Source organism: Podarcis tiliguerta (genome assembly GCF_965153285.1).
Source record: "Podarcis tiliguerta genome assembly, chromosome: 9".
Taxonomy (NCBI): Eukaryota; Metazoa; Chordata; class Lepidosauria; order Squamata; family Lacertidae; genus Podarcis; species Podarcis tiliguerta.
Window position 1 is genome coordinate 74,619,937 of NC_139542.1, and position 23,394 is coordinate 74,643,330.

At 41.9% G+C, this 23,394-nt stretch overlaps 2 long non-coding RNA genes across 5 annotated transcripts in view; one reads left to right on the top strand and one right to left on the bottom strand.

Moving 5' to 3' along the window:
• Nucleotides 1-383: 383 nt before the first annotated feature.
• On the top strand, nucleotides 384-22,854 carry LOC310657927. The gene is made up of 3 exons (XR_014502007.1): nucleotides 384-529; nucleotides 20,249-20,383; nucleotides 21,303-22,854. It is a non-coding gene; the product is annotated as an uncharacterized lncRNA (long non-coding RNA).
• LOC310657925 overlaps nucleotides 4,207-23,394 on the bottom strand; it is a 66,657-nt gene continuing 47,469 nt past the window's right edge. For all 4 annotated transcript variants that reach the window (XR_014502001.1, XR_014502002.1, XR_014502003.1 and 1 more), the window contains 6 exons: nucleotides 22,683-22,748; nucleotides 21,535-21,596; nucleotides 18,068-18,127; nucleotides 5,280-5,393; nucleotides 4,999-5,092; nucleotides 4,207-4,321 (listed from right to left, as the gene is read on the bottom strand). This is a non-coding gene — a long non-coding RNA (uncharacterized lncRNA). The remainder of the gene's footprint in view (nucleotides 4,322-4,998; nucleotides 5,093-5,279; nucleotides 5,394-18,067; nucleotides 18,128-21,534; nucleotides 21,597-22,682; nucleotides 22,749-23,394) is intronic.

Consider the following 23,394-nt stretch of genomic DNA (forward strand, 5'->3'; position numbering starts at 1 on the left):
GTGGCAAAAAAACAAAAAAGACAGGGCAGAAAGGGGAACAAGGTTCCGGGGGAAATAACGTTGGCAATTCCACCTGCCATTGAACCCATTGAGTTTTGACTGCACAGGATTTTGGCTTTAGGCTAATATTACCATTAAAAGTAGAAACCCTTTCTTGATTTATATACAATGAACTGAACTGAAATACGACTGGAATTTACTTAACACTTGGGTTATTTCTTACATGTATGGCCTCTATTGAGACACAGGGTTGACCAGAGTAGCTGCTTTATTTTCTGAGCGGGCTACTTACAGACTTGCCTCATTTCCTGCTTGCATTCTAGTGTTTGCCAACTCTGCTGTTGATGTTTGCGCTGCTCATTCAGCAGTGGGAGGAAACCTGGTGTAGTTGCCTGCTGATGTATCACTGCTCTTCTCTATTTTTGATATTTCACATGCGCACATTAACAGTAGGAGAGAAGTTGGAGAAGGGGTGCTCAGTGGAAGAGCATCTGCAGAAGGTCCCATGGTTAATCAATGGCATCTCCAGGTAAGTCTGGGAATGTCCCTTACCTGAAACCTGAAGAGCCAATACCAATCATTGTAGACTACTGAGCAGGGTGGACCAGTGGTCTGACAGTGTAGGGCAGCTTCCTATGTTCAAAAGTGCTTTGAGTGGCACATGTGAAATCTGTCCTGGTCTGCAGCATAAAGTAGTTTTCCTTTTCTTTCTTCCAGTTGCATTGCAGGTTTAGTAGGCGTTGCACTCATATACTACCCCCCACTGCTTTCTTTCTGATTAGCAATATTAATCAGAACATATAGTGTTATTTTTAGAACTCTAGTCTAATCAGGAAAATCAAGGGGGTTTCTTTATTAACGTGCTTTGTATATAAATATCCGATGCAGGCAAAAAATACCATGTTCCCACTAAAGTCTGCTCAAGCCAAGGAGCCAAGATCCTTATTACTTATGCAAAGTTTTAGTGCCTCATAATTCTGCAGTCAAAACAAAGCAATGCAAATTATAAATGTGTATGCCAATAACTTGACCTGCATGTTTATACTGGTAACAGAATTGCACTTTCTCTTTGCAGGATTTGATAGATATTAGTGTTGCTTTACACACAAACACACCACATTCTTCTCTCCCAACACCATGTGCTATTTCCTGTACTGCACCTAGTTGGGTCTGCCATACTATATTATGATATGTTACCAGAAACATTATATTGTTACCAGAAAAATGCCCATTGCCTCCTCCCTTTGCCCATCTCACCCTGCCCTCCAGTCATTCCCATCACATTCTGTTTTATTTTTCCAATTTACTGTAATCATTACATAGTTAGCAGTCTTAGTCCTCATTGGTCTGTTTTGCCCACCAGGTTTTTTTTAAAAAAAACTTTTGTATTTCTGCAAATCCCTCAAGCACGCTCATTCCCCCTCTAGGGGCCTTGTTTTGGCTACTGTTTCCACTCTGCACCAGAGTTCGCTATTAGGAGAGATGCTGAAGTGAAGATCACAGCTAAGTTCAGTACTTTACAGTCCAATCACAAAACATATTTGCCTCAATCTAGAAAAAGTTAGTTGCACCTAATGCAACAGTGACATGTGCAATAAGTAGTCTTCAGAGTAAACATGCTAAAGATGGCAAGCACTAAATCCTTTCAAAATTGACGGGACAATGTGGCTCAACAGCTGTGGACATTCTTGGAAGACACAGATTATCTAGACCCATTTCAATCTGGGTATAGCGCAGGCTATGTGATGGACCCTTGCTCAGAGGTCTGCACTGACTGCCAATTTGTTATCAGGCCAAATTAAAAGTGTTCCTATTGGTATATAAAAGTTTCTCCCATTGACTGCTACTGATTTTGGGGGACCTAACATTTTAAATGGAGCCACGGGATTCAATGTGGGTCCTGTTAAATTCACTCAGCCTTATTTCCAAAAAATATGTTACCATCGGTGTGGGATTTTGTATCTGAATGGGTAGTAGTAGCCTAATAGCTTTTGAAAGGCCATGTGCCAGCTATGAGACCTCTCCTGCTTCACCCAAATCCCCATTTCTGCCAAAAAGAGCAGTAACTGTGAAAAATCCAAAAGCAAACAGGAATCATTTCCTTCATGTACTCATTAAAGGGCATGTTTATCTATTCAAAAGAAAGGTGTAATTCTGCTATGTACACAGTCCACAGTCCACAGAGTTACACAAGGTTCTCTTGCATCATGTGTCCTGGTTTAGCATTCCACTTTTCAATACAGCGTTTTTTTATTGCCAAGAAGCCTCAGACCACATTTAGACCTGCACTGCAGTGATCCCTCATCATTCACTCTTTAGGACTTTCCCAGAGAACTTTCTGCCTTGATAAACAGTCAACTGCCGCAGAGGAGCTAGAAGTCTTCCCCAAGCAAGCACTTTTGTTGCAGGGATATCACATTTTCCTTGTGCTCAAAACACAATACGGGACTAAATCAGCAATATGATGGAAAAGTGGAGGTTTTCTATCCTCTGCAATACCCCAAATATGGCAACCAGGCTAAACTGCAGATTAGATGCAGATCTGGCCCAATCACATGAAAGGTGGAGCAGTGTGGGATCAGGGGCCAAATCAAAGGGCAAAGCAGTTGGTTGTGGGGAGGCTGGCCCCTCCCACCACCAAATTCTCCTACCATTTCCTCCCCAACTGATACCAGAAGTGGGCTTTCTGGGGACAAACACAGATGAGGGAAATGAGGGAGTCGAAAGCTAAAAATTCTACTTGCACATTTCCTTTGCATTTAAATTACACCCCCCCCCCCATTGCCAGTCCACACATGATCACAACAGATATACATTACAGTTATAGGTCCATAGGTGTCCTGGACAGTACAGCTCAAATAGTAGTGGTGGTAGGGCATCCAAGTATGACTATTACAGTTTTAAATGGCAATGCAGTTTCTTTTCTTTACCATGAGAACTTTAAATGTCTGGAAAAAATCTTTAGGGGTGGGTGGGCAAGTGAGGAAGATGTACTCTCACAAGATCTTCCTTAGGCAGAAAGATCACTGTGAATTCTTACCTTACATTTTATAGCACATAGAAACCAGCCAAGATGATTCAAATGTCATTTCAATCACATAAATATTAACAATATTTTTATGGACTTTGGGGTCCCAAGCCCCAAAGACTTCTTCAAGTCTTCTAGTGATTGACTCTACTACTGGCTATGGAAACCAACTACCTTAGCACCCAGTCTTTTCTGCACAGAGCTACAATTTTGCCAATCATTTGAGAAGGAATCAAGGCAGAGGATTAGCAACTTGGAGAAGTTGGGGTGAGATCTAGGGATAGATCCTTTACATGCCAGTATTTGTCTAAGCAAGCATTTGGTCCTTCTGTAATACCACTGAGCTGTGGAATACATATTCTTCCATTACTACTATTCCTAGCTCTACTGATTACCAAGTGATAGCACAGTGTAAACAAAACCTTTCTTACTTATAATTAGCGTTCTTGCCTGACTGATAAGGAGCATGCCATGCTTTGAATAAGAACATGCTGGAACAGAATAATCTAATTCACAGAGCGATCCCATCCATTAGTTACATACTTGGCAGGATAGAATTGCTACTAAAGAAGTTGATAAGAAGTTGTAACAACTTCCATATTCACTAGCCTCTTCTGGTGCAATGGGAAAAAATGAGTCGCTAGTCCTGACTTTGCCCAAAGTTATGCTTGCTGAAGTGGTACAAGTGAAAATTCAGCATGTGGCTACTTCATTTAACACTAAAGCCAGGTAGATGAGGAAGATCCTAGCAGTTCAATATCCTGACTCCCAGCCCCAGTGATTGCTAACACAATGGAATGCAGCCCATTTCCTGAAGGGTGGAGGAAGGGGAATGGATAAGCAAGGTGTGTTTGATACTCTATAGCAGAAAGGGAGCAGGTAACATCATAGTCCACACAACAGGAGGTGTAGGCTATCCAGCCAGCAAGTGGCCTCTTTGTTCAGATACTGGTTTCTGAACACAGAGATGCATGAAACACATCTTTGTGCATGAAACCCGCATATTGGTATATGTGGTTGTTGTTAGCTGATTTGACTAGAGCAATAAAATGCAATATAAAGACTAGTAACTAACGAACTAAATAAACAAAGCAAAATTGATGTTTATACTAAAACCAGATGTCGTAATACCTGACAGTTGTCTGTCCAACTTTAAAAGAAATAGAAAAATCAAAGGAAGGGCATTTCACAACTTCTCTAGCCAAGCTGTGCCATTGCTGTGCCACTCTTTAAGTAGGCGGTTAATGTTTACTCGTTCTGTTGAACCCTTCGCTTCTTGTCTTGTCCTGTGAACTGAGGAAATAACAATTCCGTTCCCTGTGCTGTGCTTTGTCAGTATAAAGTGCTCTGTCTCATCCCATATATGCTTACCACAGGCAGTTACTGTGTGCCAATAACCATTTTTATAGAGGACAATTATGATTACAGTCTTGGTTTATATGTACCACTTAGCATCAGGTACTGGCATTACAACTGTGCAAAGAAGAATATAACAGATGTGTTACTAAATGGAATTGTGCTCATAAACCACCGCTCCTGCTCCTTGACACACCAGATTGGGGCTAAAGACAAAATAAGCCTGGCAGCGATGGCAACAGCAAAGGCAATGAGGTGGCAAAGTTACTAGCACCAGAGGAAAGAGGCGTAAACCCTCAGGCAGCCTTGGCAGCCTTGTGTGTGACTAGGTGGTTAGTGTGCGTATTAGGAGAGCACTATCTGTCTCCAGCCCTACAAAAGTCTGGAGAAGCCCCTTTGTATATTACCTAAAAACAATGCAGCTTAAATGTTTCCACTGTGATTTTGTGATTTACCTTGAGTGGGATATTCCCTGAAGGGTGGCACACAAATGATTATATAATCAATACATAAGAAACATGCTCTAGATAAGCTGATGAAATAATGTGTTTCCTCCATTGCTAATTTAGCCCAGGAGATGACTCTTATGTAGCAATGAAAATACAAACATTTACCTGCAAAAGGGACTGGAAATGGCAGGTATCGTGTAACAAATCCCACCATTCAGACAAAAAGATCCATAACTGCTGCCACAAAGTTCTTCATGATCTAAAACAAAAAGAAATATAAGCTAGGTTAATTTTAGCCTGCTCTTCTTGCATGAAACAAATGTGATGATGTGGGGAAATAGAATAACTTACTGAAGTGTTTTAACACCTTGTTTGCCTTCATATTGTATGAAAAAGTGTTTCTATTATTATTACTTTTAATCATGACAAATAAAAGAAGGATTAACCTTACTCTCACAGCCTGCAAATGCATAGGCATCATCGCCATCTCCTGTTATGCAAACACAGCTTTTGGGATTCTTTTGCATGAACAGGTGGACACAAGATCCAAGCACAAAACCCTACAAAAGAGGAGTGGGAAAGGCAGCGTTGTCGTTCGTTTGCTTTACGGTCTGTGCAAAAGGGCTTCAGCAAAGGAAAGCAGAGAATTGTTGAATCCTCTCCTTCTGCCAAAGGACCAAGAGCAGGAACCCTGATGCAGAGCTGGCTCTTCAGTACTTTGTGGGAAACTGGTAATGCAGGAGTCAGGACCGGTTTCAGTCCAACATCTGCACAGATCTGAGGTCTCTGCTAGTGCATTAGAGCAGGGGTATCCTTTTGCAAATGAGTTCAGTGGGATTTTAATTGCATAAAACTCAGCACTAGATGACAGCCTTCAGATTTTACTTGATAGGCTCTGCTTGCATTATTATTATTAGTAGTAGTAGTAGCAGTATAAGTATTATTAGTATTATTTTCGGAGATCTCAGGGAGGTTCACAGAATAAAAATCAAGATATAAAACCACAAAATACCAAATAAAAATAAAAAACAACAACCCAATACTGCCCCCCCCCCAAAAAACACATTTTAAAAGGGCATAGGATATAAATCAGATCAACCAAAGGCCTGGTTAAAAAGGAATGTTTTTGCCTGGCGCCCAAAGGTGTATAATGAAGGCTCCAGGTGAATTTCCCTGGGGAGAGCATTCCATAGATGGGGAGCCACTGCAGGGAAGGTCCGTTCTTGTGTTGCCACCCTCCTGGCCTCTCAAGGAAGCATACAAAGAAGAGCCTCAGAAGATCATAGAATCATAGAGTTGGAAGAGACCACAAGGGCCATCGAGTCCAACCCCCTGCTAAGCAGGAAACACCATCAGAGCACTCCTGACATATGGTTGTCAAGCCTCTGCTTAAAGACCTCCAAAGAAGGAGACTCCACCACACTCCTTGGCAGCAGCAAATTCCACTGTCAAACAGCTCTTACTGTCAGGAAGTTCTTCCTAATGTTTAGGTGGAATCTTCTTTCTTGTAGTTTGGATCCATTGCTCCGTGTCCGCTTCTCTGGAGCAGCAGAAAACAACCTTTCTCCCTCCTCTATGTGACATCCTTTTATATATTTGAACATGGCTATCATATCACCCCTGTTGTCTTTGTCCATGGAGTTTTCTTGGCAGGGATACTGGAGTGGCTTGCCGGTTCCTGCTCCAGGTGGATCACGTTTGGTCAAAACTCTCCACTATGACCTGTTCATCTTGGGTGCCCTGCTCGGCATAGTTCATAGCTTCTCTGAGTTCTTCAAGCCCCTTCACCACGGCAAGGCAATGATCCATGGTGACAGCAGCCACGAAATTAAGAGACGCCTGCTTCTTGGGAGGAAAGCAATGACAAACCTAGACAGCATTGTAAAAACTAGAGACATCACCTTGCCAACAAAGGTCCGTATAGTAAAAGCTATGGTTTTCCCAGTAGTGATGTATGGAAGTGAGAGCTGGACCATAAAGAAGGCTAATCGCCGAAGAATTGACGCTTTTGAATTATGGTGCTGGAGGAGGCTCTTGAGAGTCCCATGGACTGCAAGGAGAACAAACGCATCAATTCTTAAGGAAATCAGCCCTGAGTGCTGACTGGAAGGACAGATCGTGAAGCTGAGGCTCCAATACTTTGGCCACCTCATGAGAAGAGAAGACTCCCTGGAAAAGACCCTGATGCTGGGAAAGATGGAGGGCACAAGGAGAAGGGGACGACAGAGGACGAGATGGTTAGACAGTGTTCTCGAAGCTACAAACATGAATCTGACCAAACTGCGGAAGGCAGTGGAAGACAGGAGTGCCTGGCGTGCTCTGGTCCATGGGGTCACGAAGAGTCGGACACGACTGAACGACTAAACAACAACAACATCATATCACCCCTTAACCTCCTCTTCTCCAGGCTAAACATGCCCAGCTCCCTTAGCCGTTCCTCATAAGCCATCGTTTCCAGGCCTTTGACCATTTTGGTTGCCCTCCTCTGGACACGTTCCAGTTTGTCAGTGTCCTTCTTGAACTGTGGTGCCCAGAACTGGACACAGTACTCCAGGTGAGGTCTGACCAGAGCAGAATACAGTGGCACAATTACTTCCCTTGATCTAGATGCTATACTCCTATTGATGCAGCCCAGCATTGCATTGGCTTTTTTAGCTGCCGCGTCACACTGCTGGCTCATGTCAAGTTTGTGGTCAACCAAGACTCCTAGATCCTTTTCACATGTACTGCTCTCAAGCCAGGTGTCACCCATCTTGTATTTGTGCCTCTCATATTTTTTTTTGCCCAAGTGCAATACTTTACATTTCTCCCTGTTAAAATTCATCTTGTTTGTTTTGGCCCAGTTCTCTAATCTGTCAAGGTCATTTTGAAGTGTGATCCTGTACTTTGGGGTGTTAGCCACCCCTCCCAGTTTGGTGTCATCTGCAAATTTGATCAGGATGCCCTTGAGTCCATCCTCCAAGTCGTTGATAAAGATGTTGAATAAGACCGGGCCCAAGACAGAACCCTGTGGCACCCCACTAGTCACTCTTCTCCAGGATGAAGAGGAACCATTGATGAGCACCCTTTGGGTTCGGTCAGTCAGCCAGTTGCAAATCCACTGAGTGGTAGCATAGTCAAGACCGCATTTTACCAGCTTCTTTACAAGAATATCATGGGGCACCTTGTCAAATGCCTTGCTAAAATCAAGGTAGGCTACATCCACTGCGTTCCCTTCATCTACCAGGCTTGTAATTCTGTCAAAAAACGAGATCAGATTAGTCTGACATGACTTATTTTTCAGAAATCCATGCTGACTATTAATGATCACAACATTCCTTTCTAGGTGCTCACAGACTGTTTGCTTAATGATCTGCTCCAGAATCTTCCCTGGTATTGATGTCAGACTGACTGGGCGGTAATTATTTGGGTCCTCTCTTTTCCCCTTTTTGAAAATAGGGACAACATTTGCCCTCCTCCAGTCTGCCGGGACTTCGCCTGCTCTCCAGGAATTCTCAAAGATGACTGCTAGTGGTTCTGAGATCACATCTGCTAGTTCTTTTAATACTCTTGGATGCAGTTCATCTGGCCCTGGAGACTTGAATACATCTAAACTAGCCAAGTATTCTTGTACTATCTCCTCAGTTATTCTGGGCTGTGTTTCCTCTGCTGAATCATTTGCTCCAAATTCTTCAGGTCGGGCATTGTTTTCTTTATCGGAGAAGACTGAGGCAAAGAAGGCATTGAGGAGTTCAGCCCTTTCTGTGTCCCCTGTTTGCATTTCACCATCTTCTCCCTCTGAGTGACCCCACTGTTTCTTTGTTCTTCCTTTTGCTACGAACATACCCATAAAAGCCTTTTTTGTTGCTTTTAACCTCTCTAGCAAGCCTGAGTTCATTCTGTGCTTTAGCTTTTCTGACTTTGTGTCTACACGTGCTGGCTATTTGTTTGAATTCCTCTTTGGTGGTTTCCCCCCTTTTCCATTTTTTTGTACACATCCTTTTTTAATCTTAACTCAGTTAAAAGTTCTTTAGATAGCCACCCTGGCTTCTTTAGGCACCTTCCATGTTTCCGTCTCATTGGTATTGCCTGAAGTTGTGCTTTTACTATCTCCCTCTTAACAAACTCCCAGCCATCATGAACTCCCTTTCCCTTTAGTATTACTGTCCATGGGATCTCACCCAGCACTTCCCTAAGTTTTATGAAGTCGGCTTTCTTAAAGTCAAGAAATTGAGTCCTAGTATGCTTGGCTGCTCCTTTCCGCTATATAGTAAACTTCAGAAGAGCATGATCACTCGCGCCTAATGATCCTTCCACTTCTACCCCACTAACCAGTCATCAACATTGGTTAGGACCAGATCTAAAATGGCTGTTCCTCTTGTTGCTTCTCCCACTTTCTGGACAATGAAGTTGTCTGCAAGGCCAGTGAGGAATCTGTTTGACCTTATGCTCTTGGCTGAGTTTGACATCCAACAAATATCCGGGTAATTGAAGTCCCCCATTACTACTATCTCCCTTCCTTTTGCATGCTTGGCCATCTGTTCCAGGAAGGCATCATCTATGTCCTCCGTTTGGCTTGGGGATCTATAGTAAACTCCCACAATGAGGTCACTGTTATTCTTCTCTCCCTTAATTTTGACCCAAATGCTCTCACTTTGGCTTTGAGGTTCTAAATCTTGGATCTCTTCACAGGTATACACATCCCTGACATATAACGCGACTCCTCCTCCTTTCTTGTCTGATCTGTTTCTCTGAAATAGATTGTATCCCTCCATTATTACATTCCAATCGTGGGACTTATCCCTCCAGGTTTCAGTGATGCCTATTATGTCATATTTAGTTTGCTGTACCAAGAGCTCAAGCTCATCTTGTTTATTTCCCATGATTTGCGCATAAGTGTACAGACATTGAAGTCCATTAATCATTCACCCGTGTCTCTTATTTAAGGATTTTTTCCTCCCACCACTAGGTCTGCGTGCTGTTTGCTCCATTTGGTCTATGACATTTGGATGATCATCTTCATCAATTGATAGACTCCTACCTTCAGGAGCACTGTCTCCCTCCCCCACATTAGTCAGTTTAAAGCCCTCCTGATGAGGTTTCTGAGATTTTTGGAAAAAACATTCCTCCCAACCGTTGTGAGGTGCAGCCCATCGCTTGCCAGAAGTCCATCTTCAAGAAACTGCAGTCCATGATCTAAGAATCCAAACCGTTCCTGTTTACACCATTTGCGAAGCCAGCTGTTCACTTCCACTATTTTTCCCTCTCTCCCTGGGCCACGTCGTTCAACTGGGAGGACAGATGAGATGACAATTTGTGCATTTAATTGCTTCAATTTCCTGCCCAGAGCCTCGTAGTCTCTTTTGATCTTCTGGAGGCTATTGCTTGCAGTGTCATTGGTTCCCACATGAACCAAGAGGAAGGGGTATATGTCAGAGGGTTTTATGATTCCTTGCTGTCGTTCAGTTACATCTTGGATCTTAGCCCCGGGGAGACAGCACACTTCCCGAGACATCTTGTCAGGCCCACAGATCACTGCTTCTGTTCCCCTCAGTAGGGAATTCCCTATCACCACTACACGCCTCCTCTTAGGTTTGGTCGGGGTTCTTCCGTGAGCTGTCCGTTCCAAGGTCGCCTGCACATTCCCTGAGGACTGACTTTGCTGCTCATCTTCATATACCTGATCGACTGTAATGAGGGAGAGATCCTCAAATGGAGTCTGCTCTTCGTCTTCCATGCTAGGGGAGAGGACCTCAAAGCGATTGTGTACAGTGGTACCTTGCAAGACGAATGCCTCGGAAGACGAAAAACTCGCAAGATGAAAGAGTTTTTCGTTTTCTGAGTTGCTTCGCAAGACGGATTTACCTATGGGCTTGCTTCACAAGACGAAACGTCTTGAGCCTTTTTTTAAAAACCGCCAATGCATTCCTATGGGAAACCGTCAATACACAGTGGTGCTTCGCAAGACGAAAAAACTCATAGAATGAAAAAACTCGCAGAACGAATTAATTTTGTCTTGCGAGGCACCACTGTATTTCTAAACAATCAGAGCGAACCCTGGGCCTCCTACTTCTTTGAGTCACGTTTCTCCATATATCTGGCTCCTGTGTTGGTGAACTAGCCTCCTTCTCAGGAGAGTCCCCTGTCTCCTCCTTTGTGGAGACGGTGTGCTCTGTTGCTTCCAAGAAGAGCTTCTTTGGAGTGTAGCTACACATTCCTCCAGTTGCTGGACTTTTTCTTCTAAGAGGGCAATCAACATGCAATTGCTGCAGGTAAAGCTGCCTGCAACCTTTGGCAAGATGGCAAACATTGCGCAGGAACCGCAGGCGACGGCAGCTGTTCCCTCCCCCTCCATCTTGAGAACGTGTCGTTGGGGGTGGCTACAGCGGTCCTCCATCATAAAAAGCGTGAAGACAGGACAAATAAATCCCCCCCCAAAAAAAACCTAGGTCTCCTCCAACAAACGTTTGAGAGTAGCTCCCCTAAATCTAAAAGATGGATCAAACTGCGCGCACCGCTGCCCTGCAAGCTCTGATAAGCTCCTCCCACAGCTAATCACCTGCCTCAACAGAAACCCTGCCCCCTCTGACCTTTGCACAGGGAGAGCAGCTAATCAGCCACAAAGAATCACACACAAAAAAAAACCCTTTTGGCTCCTTCTTCAGCTGCTGCCCTGCAAGCATGATCCCAGGGTCTGGGTAGGTTCATATGGAAAGAGGCGGTTCTTGAGCTATTGCGGTCCTGAGCCGTTTAAGGCTTTATAGGTCAAAACCACTACTTTGAATTGGGCCCATAAACTAATTGGCAGCCTGTGCAGTCAGGGCAGGATTGGTGCAATATGCTCAAACCATCTTGCTCCAGTGAGCAACCTGGCCGCTGAATTCTGCACCAGCTGAAGTTTCCGAACCTTTTTCAGAGGCAGCCCTACATATGCAGTAATCTAAGCTTGAGGTTATCAGAGCATTGACAACAGTAGTTAGGCTATCCCTGTCCAGATAGGGGCATAGCTGGGCAACCAGCTGAAGCTGATAGAAGACACTCTGGGCCACTGAGGCCACCTGAGCCTCAAGCGACAGCAAAGGATCCAGGAGGACCCCCAAGCTATGAACCTATCCTTCAGAGGAAACATAATCCCATCAAGAGCAGATGATCTGGGCACCACAGTTCAAGAAGGACACTGACAAACTGGAACGTGTCCAGAGGAGGGCAACCAAAATGGTCAAAGGCCTGGAAACGATGCCTTATGAGGAACGGCTAAGGGAGCTGGGCATGTTTAGCCCGGAGAAGAGGAGGTTAAGGGGTGATACGATAGCCATGTTCAAATATATAAAAGAGGAGGGAGAAAGGTTGTTTTCTGCTGCCCCAGAGAAGCGGACACGGAGCAATGGATCCAAACTACAAGAAAGAAGATTCCACCTAAACATTAGGAAGAACTTCCTGACAGTAAGAGCTGTTCGACAGTGGAATCTGCTGCCAAGGAGTGTGGTGGAGTCTCCTTCTTTGGAGGTCTTTAAGCAGAGGCTTGACAACCATATGTCAGGAGTGCTCTGATGGTGTTTCCTGCTTGGCAGGGGGTTGGACTCAATGGCCCTTGTGGTCTCTTCCAACTCTATGATTCTATGACCTCCCACCCATCCGGTCTGAGGAACCACCCACTAACAGTGCCTCAGTCTTATCTGGACTGAGCTTCAGTCTGTTGGCTCTCATCCAGTCCATTACTGAGGCAAGACTTCCAGCACTTCCACTGCCTCACCTGCAGATGTAAAGGAGAACTAGAGCTGAGTGTCATCAGCATACTGCTGACAACATACTCCAAACCTCCAGATAACCCCACCCAGCAGTTTCATGTAGATGCTAAACAACATGGGGGATAGGATTGAGCCCTGCAAAACCCCACATTGAAGGTTCCACAGGGCTGAAAAGCATTCCCCAAGTATTAAAAGACAAATCTTGAAATCTTCCTTACACCTTCAGATTGAAAAGTCTACTTGTTTCCACTAAGCACAGATAAGATTAGCCACAGTTTTTCTGAGTTCAGACAAAAACAAGAGGCAAAGCTTCTGATTTCCTCCTCAAAGTTGCACCAGAGGAGGCGAGGAGCACATTAGCCTAGGGGAAGGCTAGGCTTGTTCTCAGCCAGTAAAGTAACTGGCCAAATTCACAAATAGAACTTCTCCAGTGAGTAAGGATTGAAAATCTAGTTCTCCCAGTCCTAATCAAATAGTGTAATGATTACGCTGCACTGTTTCTCCAATAGCTACTTCAGAGCTGCTGATACACACATAAACATGTATATCCCACCCTTCTGGTGGAAAAGAACATAAACGTTGTGTGCAAAAGCACACAAATATTTGCTACATTTAAAATTGCTATTTCATAAAAACAACAATATAAAACAACTAAGCAAGGATAGAGGAAACCAGAAGTGGCTTGTCAGGTGGGGCAGAGGGAGAGGCATCCTCACACTGGTGGTGGTACCACTGTCTTCAAAAGGATATGATGTTAGCTCTGACATACAGGTGTGTGCAAACCCACCAACCCAGAGCTCTCCCAACTACTTGACTTGCCCGGTGGTCCCTGCCTCCACTGCTGCTCCTGAGCCATAGATGGAGGAACAGCAACAAACAAAACGGATGGAGGAAATATGCCACTTACAAGAAAAGTATGCCACACACTATCTTCAACTAAGAACTCCAAGTGAGAGTGCTAACGCACTTCATAGCGCAAGGTATTCCATAGTTGATGTGCAGCCACTAGGAAAGCTTCCACAAAAACATCCTAAGGGTACACTATCTTTAAATAAAAATATCTTCCTTGCTGAAAACTCAAGGACAGGAAGGGGACAGATGGCAGAATATCCTGGTTAAAAGTGAATTCAAAGAACAACGTAGAAAATGCTAAAACTCCATCCGTCCGCCAATTTAGTTCTGCCTCTGACATCTTTCCCTGATAAGGATCTCTTACAACATTTCTGAATTTTCCTGAAGCTTTGCCAAATCATCAAGAGAGGCAGGCAGACAACACCTTTCTTCATTTCCTGCATTTTGAGTTGCATGAACAATGCTGTAAGGAGGCTGTAAGGTACAGCACAATATATTAAAATACCTAGATTAAAAGTTGCCTTTAAACTAGCACTGAGAGTGAACTTTAGTAACCACTACAACAACCCTATTCAGAAATAAACAGGTCCAACAGATGAAAAACTAGCCATCTGCACTGCCATAAACCCTTTAAACCTCTTTTGTTGCCCACCAGCATTACAATTTCCATTTTAAGTTTGGAATAGAGTAGTTGCTTTGGAAGACGGTAATCAGATATCTGAACAACATGACCAGTCCAATGAAGTTGATGTTGAAGAATCATTGCTTTGACACTGGTGATCTTTGGTCTGGTGATTCCATCAATGGTGTCTCTGAGAAAAATTACATATGACTTGGGAAGACAAGCAAACTAATGTCAGGGTACCAGAGGAGGCAAAGATCAGCAGCTGCTTTTGCTAACACTCCTGTCCAGATCCACTATAATCATCTGAAAGTGGCTGGTGGGACGGGACAGCAAGAGCAGGGAAGAGGAGCAAAGCATCTCTTTGTGGCCTTCTAGTTCTCTCAAGAGATCAGCTTGCAGGGAATATCATTCCACAAAGAAAAGATATTATTTGCCTTTAAGGCCTCCCCCCCCCCACCAAATAATTTTTGAAATAAATAAATTATACCCCCCTCTCTACATGAATGCAATGGGTGGGACAAGTTAGCAGCTCCTCCTGCTATATATTATATCAATATTTATCAGAAAGAATATTTTAGCAAGAGCTATTTTTAAAAATATTTTTAAAAATATTGCTACATGTTAAGACCAAGCATCTCCATTAAGAAAGAATCCGCTTGTGGCATAACACCCTTGAGAACTATGTGCTACCTTGCACTCTAGGTGTCATAGTCACTGTTATTTCTAGCAGCACCTGAAAATGGGACAGCAAATATGGAAACATGGTGCCACAGTAAGACCACTTTTTAAATGGTCGGAAAGTTGTACCAATTTTTCCATTCTCAAACACTAAAAAAGAGATCAGCTTAAGCTGATATTTCCCATATATAAATGTGAGTCTCTAAAGGCCTCTCTGCATGATCTGTCAAAGTGGAGAAATATCCCGCAGCCCAGCCAGCCAGTCACAGAAATGCTGCTTCCTGACTAGCACAGCCCAGGTAGGAAGCCAGGAGGGCAGAGAGGAGCTCAGGGATGTTGTTTTTACAGAACCATAACCAGATTTGCTTGTTCATCCGGTACTGTTCTTTGTTGACAAAATAAACTCATCTAACCTGAGTTTCTCTATTTTTATTCAGATTCTGTGAAGTTTGTTAGAGAAGTCTGATTTCGAGGCAGGTCTACAGTCTGTATTATGGCATGTCTACAATGTGACTAGAATACAAATGTTGTGTTACTGTATTTAGAGGGCTGTAATCACTACAAGTAACTTCATGGTTTACAAAACACTCTAAAAGCTCATATAAAAAGCTACAGTAAATATCATCAGTCTCTGTACTCATTTATAGGCTCTTCTGAATTTTGTAACTTGTGCTGCGAATGCTGAACTCCAAGCAGCTACAGTGAAGGAAGTGGAATGCCAACTTGGCTGGGGGAAATTTTCATGCAGGCTTTGTGACAGGAGTGCACTGAAGGGGCTTGAAGCCAGGGGAACTTTGGGAGTTGGTCACTTGCTGAATGCAGTGTGGCCATGGAAGTAAAGGCCCCCCTTCCTGGGGGAGAGAGAGATTCTGACTAGGTATATTAAAGACTGTGTGCTGCGGGAAGGCATGGGATCTAAAAGGCTGCACAGAAGCAAAAGGGGAAGTAGAAATCACAGGGCCTAAGGATAAAGAATGCCAAAAATATTCAAATTCAGAATAATTAGACAGGTATTTGCCTATATGACTCCAAAATATTGCAATCAAGTTATCATGTAGAAATGATTTGAATATTAATTACATGGAGAACAACAAATGAATTTCTTATATAGTAGTTGTTTGTACATTGTACCATAAACAAACAGGATGAAATTGTATTCAAGACATCGGTCAGCTGTGTGGGTGGAGGAGCATTCATTATTTGCATCCTATCTCAAAGGTTCAGGACACTTTGCAATTTGAAATGTTTATGACCTGTGGTTCAGTACAACTTGCCTACTGGATTCCTTCTTACTAGTACACGTAGGGGGGTGGGGTGTGTGTGCATGCTTTCTGGAGATGGGAGAAACAAGTTAAGGAAGTAAAAAAATAAACTAGTCTGGAAATCTGGGGTGGGGGGTGGGGGGAATCTAGTCAGGAGAAGCAGAGAATAGCCTATTAAGGAATTCATATTTTTGATGAATTATTGTATTGATTTTCATGGTGAAAAAAAGCTTGTATCAAAAGTGCTAGAACTCGGTTCCTGCGACCTCCTCCCTTCCCAGCATCCTTGGAATGGCCATATTTATTATTTATTGATTGAATTTCTATACCGCCCTATACCTGGAGGTCTCAGGGTGGTTCACAGAACAAAATCAAAATATAAAATAAAAATAAAAACAACAACCCAATAACCCCCCTAAAAAAAGAACCACAACATTTTAAAAGGGCATAGTATATGGGAAGCCACCTTACACTGCCAGACCAGAGGCATCAAGCAGTATCTGCTCTGAATGATCATGGCACTCTGTCTCTTTCCCATCCCTGAGCTCCTTTTAAATGGGAAATGCTGGGACTTTCTGCATGCTAATCATATGCGTGCCAAGCTATAATCTCACTCCATTGGAGGACAGGAAACTCAAGATGCTATACGCTGGGCCTGTTCCCTTGCTCAGGTCCAGAAAGAGGTGATGGGAAGGTAATTGCAATGAACCACCTAGTTCATTTTCCCCAAGCTATACATTGAAACTAGTGGGAAAAATCACCTCTCTTAGTAGCCATCCTATTTCTGCAGCACACTGATTTTGTGGCAAAACCATAAGTTGATAGTAAAGAGAAGGGCTGTTATGTGCTTGCGCTGTAAGGGGAGCCCCATCAACTAATTGTACCGGTTGCCAATGACTACCAGCCAGGATGGCTCTGCTCTGCCTCCACAGTCAGAGGCAGCAATGCTTTTGGATGCCAGTTGCAGGAAATCACAGGAAGGGGTCTTGTGCTCAGGTCCTGCTTGCAGGAACTAGATGAGCCATTGTTTTTATGATGTTATGGCTGTGTTCTTGTGCAGTCTAATAGAGAGTGGAAAGTGATGCCATTGCAAACAACTCATGATCTAGTAAACTTCAGGAAAACCGTTAACAAAACATTCTTGAACATTAAAGAACATATTGCATTCAAGAACATACTGAGGGTGGGCATATACTAAATCAAATAAAAATTAGATACTAAAATAGGAAAATAGTATTTAAATGGTGGAACATTTCTGTGAGAGCAGGTAGTATTTCATTTCTCCATAAGCTTTCTTGCTTAGAAAAGTTAATTAATATATAGGTATGATCATCTCCACTGTGATCTCTATCACTGTGCATAGGAACAATATGCTGCCCACAAGCAAAGCAAATATGGAACTTCTTTAATCATGCTAATTCTTTTATGCATAGATAATTCCACATTTCCACACTAATATGTTATGCTGTTCAATGTGCACATCAACATCAGCTGAATATTTGTGCCCACTAATCTGGCAATGTAAACAGAAGCCTAAAATTTGTATGCACCTGCAAATGAGGGACACACCACTGCAGGCACATATTTTAATACATCAGGCAATTCAGTCCAAAATAGCAAATGTCTGAAAATAGTCTGCAAAATCCACAATCTTGTCAACACACATTACCTATGAATGTTTTGCCCAAGAAACAAGTTAATTTGCCAGAGGAAGTACAGAATGACCTTCTTTTCTCCAACCTTCTCTATTCTTTTGTATAACTATATCTCACCTCTAGCCGTGACTAAGTGGCGTTCTTACTTTCTAAACTTCATCCACCCATCTGAAATATGGGGATAACACGAATCCATATGACAGGGCTAAATGTAAGGAGGATTACAAGATACTGGCTGCAATCAAACAATCCAAACCAGGTTAAAAAGTAATAAAATAAACCCTTTCCACAAGGGCAGGAGAGAGAACAGGTGAGCACAAGTATATGAAACCAGTATGTGAAGTGGTTTGATGAGTCACAAAAACAAACCATGAGCAGCCAGAAATATAACAGAGTTGTGAATATCGGTACAGCCAAAAACCTTAAGGAAGTTACCTGTTCGCATATTATTCTGACCGCTCGTAGTTCTTGATCACCGCCTATTCTTCGAATGCCCTGAAGACAAAAACACCTTGTTTTATTCCAAATGTTTCCTGTCTGATGAAACAGCTAGGATTATTTTCATCAAAACTAAATAAATACTCAGTTGGCAGTCAGCAGATATCTGTTACCCTTTATGTAAACACAATTAATTTTAAATCTAACAGCAAACACTGCTGCATTCAATAGCTCAGTGGTCCGGATTTTTGGTTAACTGCTTCCTTTGTTCCTGCAGTTACTGTACTTTTCCGTGTATAAGGCTAGATTTTTTTACTTTAAAATAAGGTTAAAAATCTGGGGGCATCTTATAAACAGATATTGCATATGCCCATTTTCTAAATTTGGGATCCCCAAAAGTATGGGGGTGTCTTTTACACGGAAAAATACGGTAATTTATTTGGGCAATTCTCCTTTATTTTTTGTTAACTCCACCTCCACGCCCCTGCAAATTGCAGCACCAGTCTGTCTAGCATAGTCAAACAGCACTATAAAATCTTTAAATATTATTGTAACTTTAATTAAATCCAGTTTGGAGGTTATGTCCATTGTACTACATCCCAATGAGTTTAAATGGGTTATGACTGATCTATAGCCTATTAACTGCTGTTTATTATTGTGAATATGCATTGTGATATAAACAGAATGAGGGTATTATACTGAAGTATGGTTTAGCATTACATCTGAAAGTGCCATCCTTAACCTATGGATTGCCGTGTGTCTAAGACTGAGTCCAGTCTGCCTTTTAATTCGACCTTTGATCTAGCAATCTAGTGGCAGCCAGAATGAGAGGAGAGGAGAAGAAAGTAATTTATGGAGCAGTTACCAAAGAGAACGGAGCTTTTCTTCATCAGTCTTCAGCTCATCTGCTAGATCAGGCTTCCTCAAACTCGGCCCTCCAGATGTTTGGAGACTACAATTCCCATCATCCCTGACCACTGGTCCTGCTAGCTAGGGATCATGGGAGTTGTAGGCCAAAAACATCTGGAGGGCTGAGGTTGAGGAAGCCTGTGCCAGCCCCTGGTCTGTTAAATGAATAGATGGGTACTGCTCCTGTGTGGCTTGCAGATGATGTTCCCAAACCCCTTCCTCTCCAAGAACTCAACACAGATATAGTTCTACCTCTTAGTATAAATCAAGAGTGAGGTTGGTAAGGAAAACGTTTTGTCGAAATCTCTGTCATCAGTGGTAGGTTTATTTATGAATTATGATGCCAGCTCTTCAGTCCTCTACGCCAGTGCATACGATCGACATTATTAAAGTGTAAACTTAAATGGCCTGTTGAGCAGACCTCCAATCAAGGTGAAGAAACGGGGAGGGGGGGAATCCCACTAAGGCAAAATTAGTTACCATAGAATCATAGTTAAAAGGGCCACATGGATCATTCTAATCCAACCCCATTTCATCCAATATGGGGCTCATTAGAATAGTTTCATATGAGTTCTGAATAGGGATGCAACCCAGAAATAAAAATGTTAATTCATTAATCATGTAAGTCTCAGACAATTAATTTATAGATTAAATTTGTCTAAATTTCATATTAGTAAAAACAACATCCCCATAGCCAAAAGCATATTTCCTTTAAGTTTATGCACACATGTATGCTGGCCAGGGATTTGTGGCAAAACCCAGCATCCACTCAGCTAAATGAGCACCAGGAGGACCCCCAGATGCAGCACATTTAACAAGAGCCGGCCCAGGACTATAAATGCCAGAGTGTAACTAATACCTAGCTGACCACTGTTTGGTGCAGCAAGCATCATCTTAGAAGAGCATTCTTTTTGTGTGTGAAGACAGTACTTGCACCTACAGTCTTTATGAGTAATTCGTGTTAAAAATAATAAACAATATGTAGTGGAGGATTAATTGTGAAGTCTTTTAGTCAACTAAATATGTTTAATTGATTAATCTGATTAAGCAATTAAGCATTGCAGCCAAGGTGTTTAGTTTGCCAGGTCCGTTGCTTGCTAAGGATACATTTACATAACTTATTTACATTGGCCATTATTGATTTCACATACATTTGGGAACAAACTATTTTTTAATCTTTATTATTTATTTATTATATTTGTATACTAGCAGTGAGGTTGGATTAATTCAATTCCTTTTAATTATTTCCTTTTCCATTGAAATATGCAGGGGATACTCATCACTTATCCAGGAGAACAAAAAATATTCCTTCCTAGTTCAAGGATTATTAATGAGCAGATTTGATATAGATATGAGGACAAACAGTGGAGGAGAAAATCTTACTTCCTTTTCCAAGAAACATTAGTGAGTATTTTCCACCCAAACGCATCTTCTGCTACTTTTCAAAGAAGTGCAATTTCACCCTTGCAACATACAATTTCTAGTGGTGTTTCTATCATTTCCCAGTTATTTTTAGTACATACTTCAGGTCAGCTGCTAGTTAAATCAGTCTAAACAATGGCCCTCAGTCAACCGATCATGGAGTTTCCCCTACCCCTAGAAGACCTTCACAGACACACTTGCAATAGTAATAATCAGTGTCAAGGTCTCACATGTACCAGGCAAGTTTCCTCCTACCAATTACCCAGGCAGTGCGTGAACAATAGGAAATGGCACTTTGTGTAATCTGACTTTAGTGCTTGACAACTAACTGCATTCCCACTGTGTTTACAAGGAAAGGAGCAATACAAAGTACTGTATTGCATAATGTAATGTACAGATTACTATATCCCAGGAGAAAGCTGAATGAGTGACAATGCTTCAGGAGTTATATTTTTGTTGCTGTGAATTCACCATTCCCATACTATGGGTGCACAGGGCTATTAACCAGCAGTCTCTCCAAAGGAGATCAAAAATTGAAATGGATACCCACTGTGCTTCAAGTATACAGAAGATCCTGTTTTACTCAAGGTTGGAGGAAAGAAAGGATTAAACAACCCCTTATCCAGAGCAAACAAAATTGAAAAGAAATAACCATCTAAAGGAGCTCAACTCTGTTTCGAGTTGCAGCCTGGCAAGAGAGAGTGAGAGAGATTCAGAGATTTCTTGCTGAAATAGCCATCCCTGTCCTAAACTAAACATGTTTAATTTGGGGAAAATATAATAAATTGCACTTACTAATTTCCATAGTTACTAACAATGGTTATTTTCAAATTTACATTTCATACTTGTGCAATAACATCTACAAAAAAGGTAAAATTATGCTATATTGCTTTTGTTGCAGGTAATCTAAACCCCGATACTAAATCAACCAGTAGAGCATGGACCTTTTGTGGATGAAAGAGGTTGCACTTGGAATATTACACATTCACCTATGTCACTTGAAATGCTTTTTTCCATTTGCCCTGGATAATGCAGGATCATCCAATATTTGTCAAGTGGAAACGTCTGAATAAATTTTGTTCATTCTAAATGGCATACTGTTTCATAAAAAGGTTAAAGAGATCTATACTTACGGTATAAATAAAATCAATGATGATTCTTGAAAGAATAATCAATTTCTTTATGTATCCTGATTCTGCAACAGAAACATTAAATGACAGCTCCCTGAATTACACTGGTTAATTAACAGTTCTTCTCTGTGGCTCATTTCTACAGCTGTATGTTCTATCAACTTTGTATATAAGGAAATAAAACTGAAAACAGGCATCAGTAAAAAAAAAGCAGACCTGAGTGCTTACCTGAGTGTTAAAATTCCAAACTGCTTGCACAAAATGATGCATTTAAGTTAAAGAAAATGCAGTGTATTCAGCAGCAAGGTCTGGCATTATGTACTTGATGCTCAAAGCTGACAATTTATATGACTGCATAGTGCAACGTGGGTGAGGTTGAGGCACAGACAAAGGTGTACACAGAGGCCAAGTATGGGTCAGGAGAACCGCCCCTTTGTTCTCACAGCATTGCATACATGTCACTGTAACAGGGCTTTGATCGTAAAGCAAAAATGCACTGTCAGTGACATTTGACTGAACTTCAAAGCAGCTTCCAAATAGCAACATAAACAGAAGAAGCGAACTCTCTGGTTACAAACGTAAATTTAATACATGCTTACTTTGTTTAACACTTGAAATGAACCGTATTCTGTATTCTTAACAGATAGTTCCAAGCTACTTTAAAATGCCAGTGGCTAACCTTGCAGCGCTTAGAGGCAGTTCTATGACCTACATTTCAAATCAACTAGGTTGCATCCAGGTTGATTAGATCTATGCACCTGAACCTATACTTCAAACCAATTCCCGAAAGTACTTTGATTAGATCCATATAATCACCTTTAGGGCAACCTGTTGCCTGTGAATTACTTATGTGACAGTGATGCTATCTTTACTATCTCTTTGTCACATTTTTCAGAGAAAGCATATCCAAATTCTGAGGCATGCATATATGTATGTTTGTGGGAAGTTGGGTAATAAAATTATTTACATATATTTACTTAGGGCACAATCCAGAATCATTACAAACTATTGGAGTTTTTGCATTTTAACTCAATGGGCCATAAACTGCAGCATTTAAATGCATACTGGCATATAATTTAAACTTTTTAGGAATGCAGAATTTTTGAGAATACCATTTCCAGCAAATATCTTATGATAAAATAGTAACGTACATTTAAAAAAATTCTTTGTGCACTAGATCCGGAACTCATGTCGATGGTGATTTCAACTTTGTTCAGCTAGAAGAAAAACACAAAGTAATTTCATATTTGCATTCTGCTTCTAAGCTTAATTTTTATGGCAAATGTAACTACTCTTACTGTGCAAATAAATTCCTAGAAACAATATCATTTCTAAGAGTTTGCTTACATAAAAAGGGAGGATTGTTCTCGTGTCTCTGGTTGTCATGAGCACTGACTATATTGACTTTATTATCACCCCCCCCAATAATCCTGAAAATTGTAATTTGCTAAGGGCGTTGGATTTGTAGCTCTGTGGTTAACCAAAATTCCGAGGACTTTTTTTTGGGGGGGGGTCTGTACGGTCTGTGTGTTCAGTTAGATCAGACATGGCCAAACTTGGCCCTCCAGATGTTTTGGGACTACAGTTCCCATCATCCCTGACCACTGGTCCTGTTAGCTAGGGATGATGGGGGTTGTAATCCCAAAACATCTGGAGGGCCAAGTTTGGCCATGCCTGAGTTAGACCAACCCAGAGTATTCTGAGGTAACAAACTACCCTGCTCTTTATTAGGTAGCAGAACTTACTTATAAACATTTCTAGTTCTGAAAAAGACTAGTTGTGCCATGGAGCCAGGTTCTGTAAACTTCCATGTTCTTCCAAACAGCATTCACACACACACACGGTTTGCCACATGTCCGGGAA